General features: G+C 30.3%; 1 protein-coding gene across 1 annotated transcript in view; it reads right to left on the reverse strand.

Annotated features, from left to right (window-relative positions):
- Positions 1–9,747: 9,747 nt before the first annotated feature.
- Positions 9,748–10,363, reverse strand: part of NOVA1 (NOVA alternative splicing regulator 1) — a 36,294-nt gene continuing 35,678 nt past the window's right edge. Inside the window, exon 3 of the mRNA XM_030763440.2 lies at positions 9,748–10,363. This exon is cut by the window's right edge and continues 3,641 nt beyond it. The gene's annotated coding sequence lies outside the window, so the exon portion shown is untranslated.

The raw sequence follows: 10,363 nt of genomic DNA on the forward strand, positions 1-10,363 counted from the left end.
GCTAGTAATTTATTACGTCCATAATAAAGTTAAACACATTTTAGTAGAAAAAAAGCACTGAACCATGTTTTAAGTCTTTGCCTGTATACTAAATCTGATGCATTGATGATGATTGCTTCTTAGCCAAATAGGGGAGCTGAGCTTAAGAGCCAATTTCAGCAAAGGTATTGGTTGTTCAAATTATGTAGGGGAATGAGTGTTTTAAAATATATTCTCGTTAGAGTTTTAAATATCGCACAACCAGTAGCTATTACTAAAATGACAGATATTTCAAGGATTCAAAGACCCACTTAATATTAATTGAAGTGTCAATTTTTCCCATGGGATTGTCCAAATTACCTTTTGTTTTCTGTTTCTATTCTGGTGAAATGCTGACCATAACTTTTAAATTCTAATATGAGATTTTTCTTTTTTTAACTGCCCAAGAGCTACCTTTTGTAGTACAATGTGGTGTGTGTTAAAGTTCCCGCTACGACTAAATAGTTATGTCTTGCCCTTCTCCCCAGTATTGAAATTGGGTAAATTATTTTCATGGCCTAAGGAAAAAAATTATCATGGCTTAAGGAAAAATCATTTGATACTAGTTCTGCCATTTTCAAGGGATTGTTGTGAAGAAAACAATTTAAATTGATGCGATGTCAAAGCATTTTGAAAACTTTAGGGTATAATTATGATCTTATTGTAAAAATGTAGGGATCTGCTGATTTATTTAAACCTTAAATTTGCTATGCAAGCTGTAAACACACTCTGTGTAATGTGGTATGGCTAAAATTATTCCACAAAATACACTCCACAAAGACTGCCAAATTTCCTCTCGTTTTCCTTATCGTATAAACTTATCCTTGATCGTTGCAGTTCTTTAATGACCTGAATATTTACCTGTTATCCTACAATTCTTCCATTAAGAAACAGTCATATCCCAGAATCTTTTCATTAGCTTTCAAGAGTTCTTTCTCAGAAGTAGACTTTTATTACCTTTAAAAATTTCAAATCAAATTTCCTTTTACTTTTAAAAATGTATGTGCACTAGACCTTTTAAATATAGTGGTATGTGGTATATTTTAAATTTTATTATATACTAACTTTACTAAAGATTAAATAAATTTAAAAATAATATACAGGGAAATTATTTGAGATGTAGAATGTTAAGCACTAAACACAACAAAATTTTGTTGAGATATTATGTAAGATTTTATTAATGTTCAACATAGTACATTATTGGTGAATTTCCAGTTATTTATTGTTTATTCTTTTATTTACATGATAAAGCAGCAGCAGGGTTTTGTGTTTTTTTTTGGAGGGGTTTATGGAAGATTTAAATTGAAATAAGACTAATTAATGGACAATCTGATAAACCTGTCAGTTCACTGAACTTGTTTTCTCAAATAAAGTCATCAATTGTTAATGTTTATTTAATCTGAAGGTCTTTTTATTAATTGCAAGTTTTTCTATTATAAACATTCATAGGGCTTCCCTGGTGGCGCAGTGGTTGAGAGTCCGCCTGCCGATGCAGGGCACGCGGGTTCGTGCCCCGGTCCGGGAAGATCCCACATGCCGCGGAGTGGCTGGGCCCGTGAGCCATGGCCGCTGAGCCTGCGCGTCCGGAGCCTGTGCTCCGCAACGGGAGAGGCCACAACAGTGAGAGGCCCGCGTACCACAAAAAAAAAAAAAAAAATTCATAATATTACAAGTTTTCTGTTTTTCTAATTTATTCATTGAAGTTTATGGGCACAGGAAGATATATTTAAAAAGTGTGTCTTTTTTGAGTGTTCATAAACATTTTCTTGTACCTGTAATTAGAATTTTTATTTTGTTGAATTAATAAAAAGGATTAAAAAGCCACATCTTTGTTTAATCTTTTTCTACTCTTTGATTAATTTAGGGAATTGCTGCTGTTTGCTTTTAGCCAATATGAGGAATTCTATTGATTATTTAGTAAAAATCTGTTGTAATATCTTTATGGGGGTCATCCAGATGGAAATGTAATAAAAATGGGTATGAGAAAATAGATAACGTCTCATGTTTGTATTGTATGTAGGTACTTTTCTGTGAGGTCTAAGGTTTTCAAATTTAGATCTTTATCTTTGATTCCTTCAGGTGCATACATTTTATAAAGTGTATTCACAAACTTTACTAGACTCCGGTTAAATACAGTTTATGAATTTGTTTCCTTTCATTTTTAGAGGCAATTGATATTTATTGAAAATCTCTTGTCTCCTTGAGGTTGAATTTAGGTACTGAAAATCAGGAATTTAAAACAAACATTCTCACTTAATCCTTATATGCTGAGGTAATTGTGATGCCCATATTCTATACATGATACTGGAAGTCCTTACTAACTGTAGGAGTGACACTGAGATTCAAATCCCTCTTTGCTCCAAGGTCCACTTTTTTCCTCATGTCATGCTTTGTCTGTGGGATTTATATTTTCTAGCTGATGTTCTTTAAATTTTCTGATAATGACCCTAACTACTTAAGAGGAGTCACAAAATCTTTTTTCTGATTATTTACAACAAGCACCCTGATATTTACTGGTTTTATTTTGGTATTACAGAAATCATACCTATAACTTAAGTTCTTTATGTTGGATGCTTTATTTTGGATATCATTTATCTAGAGAATTAACTTCAATACATTCTGGGCTAGATGAATTATACTTCTTGCCTAGATTCTGCTTTAGGGTAGAATGCAAATTGGAAAATCTAATAAACTCAAATGGTTTATATGTTTCTTCATTTAGAAAGCAAGGTACAGGTAATAATTTTAAAGCATTTGAGATTAATATAGTTGTATTTTTTTCTCACCAGGTCATGCTATTGATTGATAATTATTATTTTAGATAAAAATAAATTTCCTACTATGGAATGGACACATTAGTCCTAAAATTTTTGCCATCACTCTAAAATGTAAGGCAAACAGGATGTTTTATAAAGAGTATTTTCAGTGATTATGTACTTTTGCTTTTCCTGTAGGCCTATAAAAATAAAGACAAATATATTATTAATAGTGAATATGCAAAGGCTACTTGCCAACTGGAAAATAGCATCATTTGATGAAAGAGTTAGGAAATATATATATTAAAGGAATAGAAATATATATATATATAATACAATTTAACACAATTTTGGAAATTTAAAAAAACCACTTAGTATAAGGAATGTGTGATCAAAACACTCCGTTAAAACAACTGAGTCACTTCTAGGACTTAAAATTTTAAGTGTTATAATTATACTTAAAAAAAAAACAAGAACCTTTGGATATGTTAAATGTGATGGTTAAATTGGATATGATAGAGTTAATTAGAGTCTCACAACTATTTTGATAATCAAATAAATAAGGAAAGATGAAATACATAAGGAGTGCATTTGACCATTAAGGAGACTGAAAAATAATTATAAACTATATAAAGAGCAATTTACACCAAATATGGAACTTGTCCACACATTTTAAATTTCCTGCCTCTCAGAAAAAGAACAGCAAATAATAGACAAAGAATTGTTATTGCAGAACTTTAAAAAATTTCCTTTAGATCTTATTCATATTTTAAAACTGGTCTCTCATAAAATGTCATTTCTGAACTTTTTTACAACTTTAAAAGAACACATTAATATTTTGATTTCTTTTTATACAATAATCTTTATAATTTAGTACACTTAAAGATTCAATAAATTAAAAAAAATAAAACCAAATGACTCTTATGAATACTTGAAAATGTAGATGCCCAAAAGAATAGCCAAGAAACAATGTATTAGTACTCTTATGTATATTGAAAGAAATTGACATCCATTTCATATAACTTCCATAATGTCATTTATTTATCCAAATATATGCTATTTATTCAAATTAAAATCGATGTGGACTAATTAATTTTCCTTTGGTTTTGAAATGTGCATTTCCTAAATAAAATTTAAACACCTCCTGAGTATGTATTTTTAATTCACTCCCCCTGAATATGTATTATTAATTCACTCCCCCAAGTTTTTCTTACTTGGAAGATAAACTATCCACGTAAAAGTCAGCAAACTTTCCAACATTTGATTCTTCTATATCATGTGCATTCTTTGGTAGTTTGAGAAAATGTACATTGCTTAATTTAAAAAAAATCTACCAAGTGGCAGGACTTTCCTTATTCACTCCTAAAGCAAACTTGACCAAAAATAGCACTTAGAAAATAGCTTTGAAAGTCTGTAGTATGTTGCATCTTGTGAGCACTCAAAATGAAATAAAAGTTTTCTCTAGGGCCACATATCTAACCATGCATTGGACAGATGAAGAGATACACATTTATTCCAAGTAATTCCATATATCCCTACCATGTTATTCCAATCGCTTGAACATGTTATTCCCACAAAATGCCTGACTTCTCATAAAGGTTTGGCTTTATTTCTGCACTTATCAAGGTATCCATAAGGAGATAACATGTAAAATTTAAGGAAACATGCTTACTAGTGTATTTTGCTTTACATGACAGTTATGATTCTGAAAGTTTCAGACTATATAAACTTTTTGGAAACAAAAACACAACTTGCTTTAAAGTTGCTTACTATTTAAAATATTCTAATACATTTTATTTATAATTTTAATTTATAAATTTGAAATCTTTATGTCCTCAGTAAAGTGGGATAAATTTTCAATTTATTAATTTTATCTTAGTGTGTTGAGACTTAGCAGTTCTATATTATTTCATTTTCTGAGACATATGGATAAAATTAATACATGCATCTTACAATATTGAAAATTAAATAAGGAGTAAATGTGCATTCTGTATATGGCAGAAGATAAAATATCAGTTATTATAATCTCATCGCATATTGGGAAATCATTTGTGAAAATACTTTTATTAATAATACTTGAGAAAAAAATTGTCTACTTTTATATTTATTAAAGTCCTGCAAAAATTTAATTTTAGAAGTTCAACTTTTTAAATATACTTAAGCCTTAATGGCAATAAAGCTGACATTAATGAGAAAAAAATTATAATTAATATTGTAACTTTTTAAACTGTAACTTTGTATTTCTCAAACATTTGAAGTGTTATAAAAAGAGGTGTGATAAGCTTAGTTATATTAGTTTTATTGTTTTACCATAGATAGATGGTGGCATTCTTATTGATAGTGAAGATAATTTACTCTCAGTTCAGAATTAGAATCAGTATATACATAGTATAATCTCAATTGTTATAACCTACTATTCAGAAAAGTAAGGATTTTGTAATTGAATTTTTAATTTTATTATCAACTTTGTGCTTCTGTATATAACATTGTGCTTAAAATTTTTAAATTATTAGAAATCCCTCTCCTCCATGATTTCTTCATGGCAGGATAAAAAGTGATACAGATATGAACAAGAAATAAAGAAAATAATCAAAAATTGTGTGTCAATCTGTAAGTATTTGGTGTAATGAAGATAGTAGGACAGTATTACCAGCATAATGTAATAACATGTTTTTTCAGTATCATTACATTCTACATGCCATTTCATTGGTAATTTAGTGCATATCTTTGCTTATCACTATAGGAGACCTATCAGTGTAGTATTAATTTGAAAATAATACCCAAGATATGACAAACCCACAAAATACGAACATGTGCAACAGAGATAACCTTACATTGTCATTAACCTCTGTATGCCTGAGCAATGTCAAAGTCTCAGAATGAGGTATCCTTGTTGGCTCAGGACTCTGATTTGGTTACTCTGTCACTCTTTGAAAGACTGGTTCTCCAGGGCTTTGCCTTCTTACACCATCTTTTTTCCCTTTTTATCTGAGCTAGGCATTTAGAATTCCCGACTTTGCTCACAAGGAAGAAATCCACTTGAAAACTAATGCCTAACAGATTCGGAGTTTGTCCAGGAGCTATTTTTAAGCATACTGATGATGACTGGATCCATCAGTATCTAGAATTCTCTTCAGAACGTTTTTTTAAAAACCATCATAATAATCTATAAAGCCTTCAAATATTTTTGTATCTAGAGAAAACTATTGTATAATAAATAAAAGTTAATGCATAAGATAAAAACAAAGTAACATGCCAATTAACAGAAACAATGGCTATAATTTTTTAAGCTACTCAATCAAATTATCTTAAATGAAGTAGTTCTTAAATGGAAGAGAATACGGGGAAAGCTTCTTTAAAAGTCCTAAGAAAGGTTTTAAAATGTCACTGAAAGAATTTTTATGTTCAGAAATAATTACACTGGCGATTGTTTAAGGCTTTGAAATTATAAGCATATTCTTAAGACAATGAACAATGGTTATATTTAGCTATCTGCTAGAATGTATAAAAAATCAGTTTCATCAATTTGAAGGAAAAAAATGAATTTTGTAAAGTTCTCTAGATTAAGTCTTTGTAGTGCACGTAAAAGTAACATTTTCTAGAATTTATGGAGTCAAACTTCACAGGAAGTTCAGCCTCAAAGGTTTTCCTTCTACTGGCAAAGCGATGAGAAAATCTAACTGAAAATAGGTAATTGAGTATTTGGCCTTCCGAATCATTTTTTATAAAACAAGTAGTTTGAATGCAAATAGAGCTTAAAATTGCCTCTATCCTCCTTCTATCTGCCTGTGTTTAAACGTTACCCCTCCCCACAAAAACACCATAATCTTGATGTAAGATAGAAATGTTACAGATTTCTAAGAGTTGTCTCTCCTAAGTGGTGAATTTAATAGGAAACGCTTTTTACCAGGGACTTGAACCCCACAAAATGTATCCTGTACAGAACTGGAAGGAAAAGGTTTTTACTTTTTATCCTATTTTGGAAATACAATGGTTAGGCTTTGATTTACTAGATTCAAAACAGTTTTTTTTTTTTAACATGAGATACAGGTTAATTTGTATCCCGCTAATATTTTTTTAAATTACAATTTGATTCTTGTCTATGCTTTAAACCCTAAAAGTAATACTTTATTTTACAATACAATTTCAGCATGGATTGGTCTCACTTGTAGTCTATATGGGCTTCCTTTAATCAGAACCTTTTTCAGCATTTATCTCCTAAAATAGACAGCATAAAATATAGAAATACCATAAAATAACCAAATCTACCCAAGATGTTTTGGTAAATATATTGAAATATTTTAATACATTATATACTATGGACTTGATCTATAATATTCTAATATTATTCTATAATATTCTAACATTTAGAAAAAATAATATAGCATTAAAAGTGTGAAATTTTGAGAAGTCATTATTTGGAAATTAGGTTACAATAATTCCTTTAAAGGAAATAAAAAGATATAATTACCCATAATCTTAAATACTGACAAGAAACAGTACTTTTGTTATTGACCAAAAGCTGTAAAATTGGATAAGCCAATGAACAACACTCTTAGAATATGTTAAAGTTTTCATAAGCCAGATCTCCCAAAACATTTTACTAATAAATATAAATTGGTAAAGCCAAAGACTTCATTATAATTTGAATGCTCTTTGTAGTTCAATAGAATTGGAATACTCAATTGAGTCCTTAACCAAAAGCTTATTTAGCATCTCTGCTCAAGCAGAATGACAACTTAAAAAAAATATATATATATATATATATACACACACACATCAATAATCATCTAGTATATCTATCCTTTACAAAGCAGTTTTTATAAAATGGGGACTCTACATTATTTAATAACAGAAACAGATGACTGTATTTTACCTTAAAACATTTTAAACATTGCATTATAAAGTCACAATTCAAGGGAAATATATGCATTCTGTGTAACAACTTTAATCATAATATGTAAATCACATTAAAGAAGATTGAGGCACTGTGGCTCAGAAGAGTCCAAATTTTCTTCATTGCTATATATAAAGAAGTCAGATATCTGTATCAATCTTTTGATTATCAGCCATTTGAACATATGATTTCACTTATTTGTTGCTCTTTTATTTGATTCTGAGTCAAAGCCGATGTAAATTAGTCTTTTATTGTTTGGGGCAGTGGCCAAACTGATGTGATTTTGCTGGTGGGAGCAGGGGGAAGAAGCATGTTTTTCATAAAAATTCTTTAATCAGTTCACAGAGGTAAACATACTTAAATGCTAAATACCTGACCTTTTCAAATAAATGCAGACCTACCTTGATTTTCACAATAAGCCTCTATTAATTTCATGAGACAATGTTTTCACAAAATGTAAGACAAAACATATTAAATTACTTAACAGAACTCATAATTTAAATAATTAAAACTAATTTGTGTTTAAAGCTATTTGCAGATTTATTAGAGAAACAAATACAAATATGCATTTCTACAGAACTGTTTTTTTTTCCAAAATGAGCTTGAAACTTGTTCCACAGTTTTTACTTGTTTATATATCTATGGTAACCCAAGTATTGGCTTCTGTACCACTTGTAATGAGACAATTGCTCTTTCATCGCAATTATAAAAAACTATTTAAAAAAAAATTCGGCACATACACGTTAAATATTTTTCCTTAAAAAAATAATCTAATCAAAATATTGAATACTTTAGATTTAAACAATATTTTATTTACAAATCTGAGTTGATTATTAATTACACAAGGTAATGCTTCAATTTTCAAGAACAGTAGTTTGTTTTTTTTTTAAATATAGACCAATGGAATGACATCCTATCTAGTAATATGTACTACACTTCAATTTTTTTCAAAATTAACATGACAAGTTTTCTAATACTTACATTTTGGGGGAAAATGTTATTTAATTGGGGGCACATATCTGATGAGACAAAAAATAACATGCAGAATTCCAAAAATAATCTGTTAAATATGATACTTACCCTTTATGTAATAAGACATCTATGAACAACAGTGCATAACAATATTATGTACTCATGTTTATGAGAAACCAAGCAGGAGGCAAAATGAGTTCATCCTGTTTTCTAATCATGTGCTATTTCATATGGCTGTTTGCATCATTTAAATAAAGTGTGTACATTAAATTTATAAGACTGCATTGCACTTAAAATTATTATGGATAGCCATGCTTGCCCTGCATTTAATGAATGATGAATTTCTCCTACTAACAGAGTAACTGGTCTCAAATCATGTCTGTGATGTAAAGAGTATTAAATTATATTTTCATCTCCTTTCAATTGCTGCCTTGGAAAGCAAGAATTCCTTTCTTGGAGAAGACTTACAGTAAATAAAATTTACTTAAGGACTCAGTGAGGAATCAGCATGTGAATCAAGAATGTAATATAAGAATGGACTAAAAGGAAAGTGATTATCATCAGTACCTTTGTTGAAATCTATTACCACCACTAAAATTTCCAAGAAAAGATAGGGCCTGTAACATAGGGATTCCATTCATTGTTAAATTACTAAAATCTACCAATTTAATGCTTTCATACTGTTTATTTTTTCCAATAGAAAAATAAATCTCATACATTAGAAGTGGTACACAAAAAACTGGGATAAAATTTATCAGATTCTTGATAGCACCATTTACACATTCTTAAAGTAAACATTAATATGCACTTTCTTAGAAAGCGATATAAATATATAATACAGGACTTGCTAACCTCTGTTAACCATCTGAATACGATGGAATAATCTATCTCTACTGTGCAGGTAGGCTTGTGCATGGTGGTGTGGCAATATCATTTTAAAAAGTTTGTTACAGATGTGATGGGAAGCCGGAAGGAGTCGAATAAGCAGAAAAAAGAGCTTAGATCTATTGTAAGCAATGAGTCGAAATGAGCCGTTACAGGTTAGAATTTATCTTTGTTTCTGATCATTCAATGAGAAAATGACTTCCACAGAAATAGATACATTTAACTGTTTCAGGAGTGGGGTGGGTGAAGTGAATTAGGATTGGAAGTCCTACAGGTAAGAGCAATAACTGGAAGTGCAGACGAAACTGGTCTTCAGTGCAAAGAGGAAGGCAGCCGTTTAAAAAGTCTAGGTGCAATGTTGTGTTGCTGAAAGAAAAGCTCCCAGTGATAAAGGAAAAGAAAAAAAAACTGCAATGCAACTTCAAGCAGTAATTTTGTGGTGCTGAAAGGACAGCTCCCAGTGTTGAGGAAAAGATCTTGGATCTAGAATGAGGTGTCCAATCTGTATGATAAACAGCACACTGTGTCTCAGAGCGCCCATTCAATCTCAGTAAGTAAATGAAATATTGATTGAAAGTGACCCTGAAACAGAATGCATTAAAAAGACATAGAAAGCTGCAGAACTGAGGTAATTCGTATTCAACATGTTCACCAGCCTCCCTATAGCAAAACAAGTCTATAAATAGTTGCATTTCATAAGATGTTTGGCCCTTGTATCATCAGTTTTCTCCATTTTGGATCAGTATAGCTGAACAGCCATTGTTACATGCCTACCTGTGGCAGTTTGAAGCCATACTAATTTCCTTGCAGTAAATTAAAGCATCACATATCAATT

The sequence above is a fragment of the Delphinapterus leucas genome, chromosome 2 (genome assembly GCF_059928025.1).
Source record: "Delphinapterus leucas isolate spDelLeu-1000000601 "Yukka" chromosome 2, BTC_Dleu_Yukka2, whole genome shotgun sequence".
Lineage (NCBI taxonomy): Eukaryota > Metazoa > Chordata > Mammalia > Artiodactyla > Monodontidae > Delphinapterus > Delphinapterus leucas.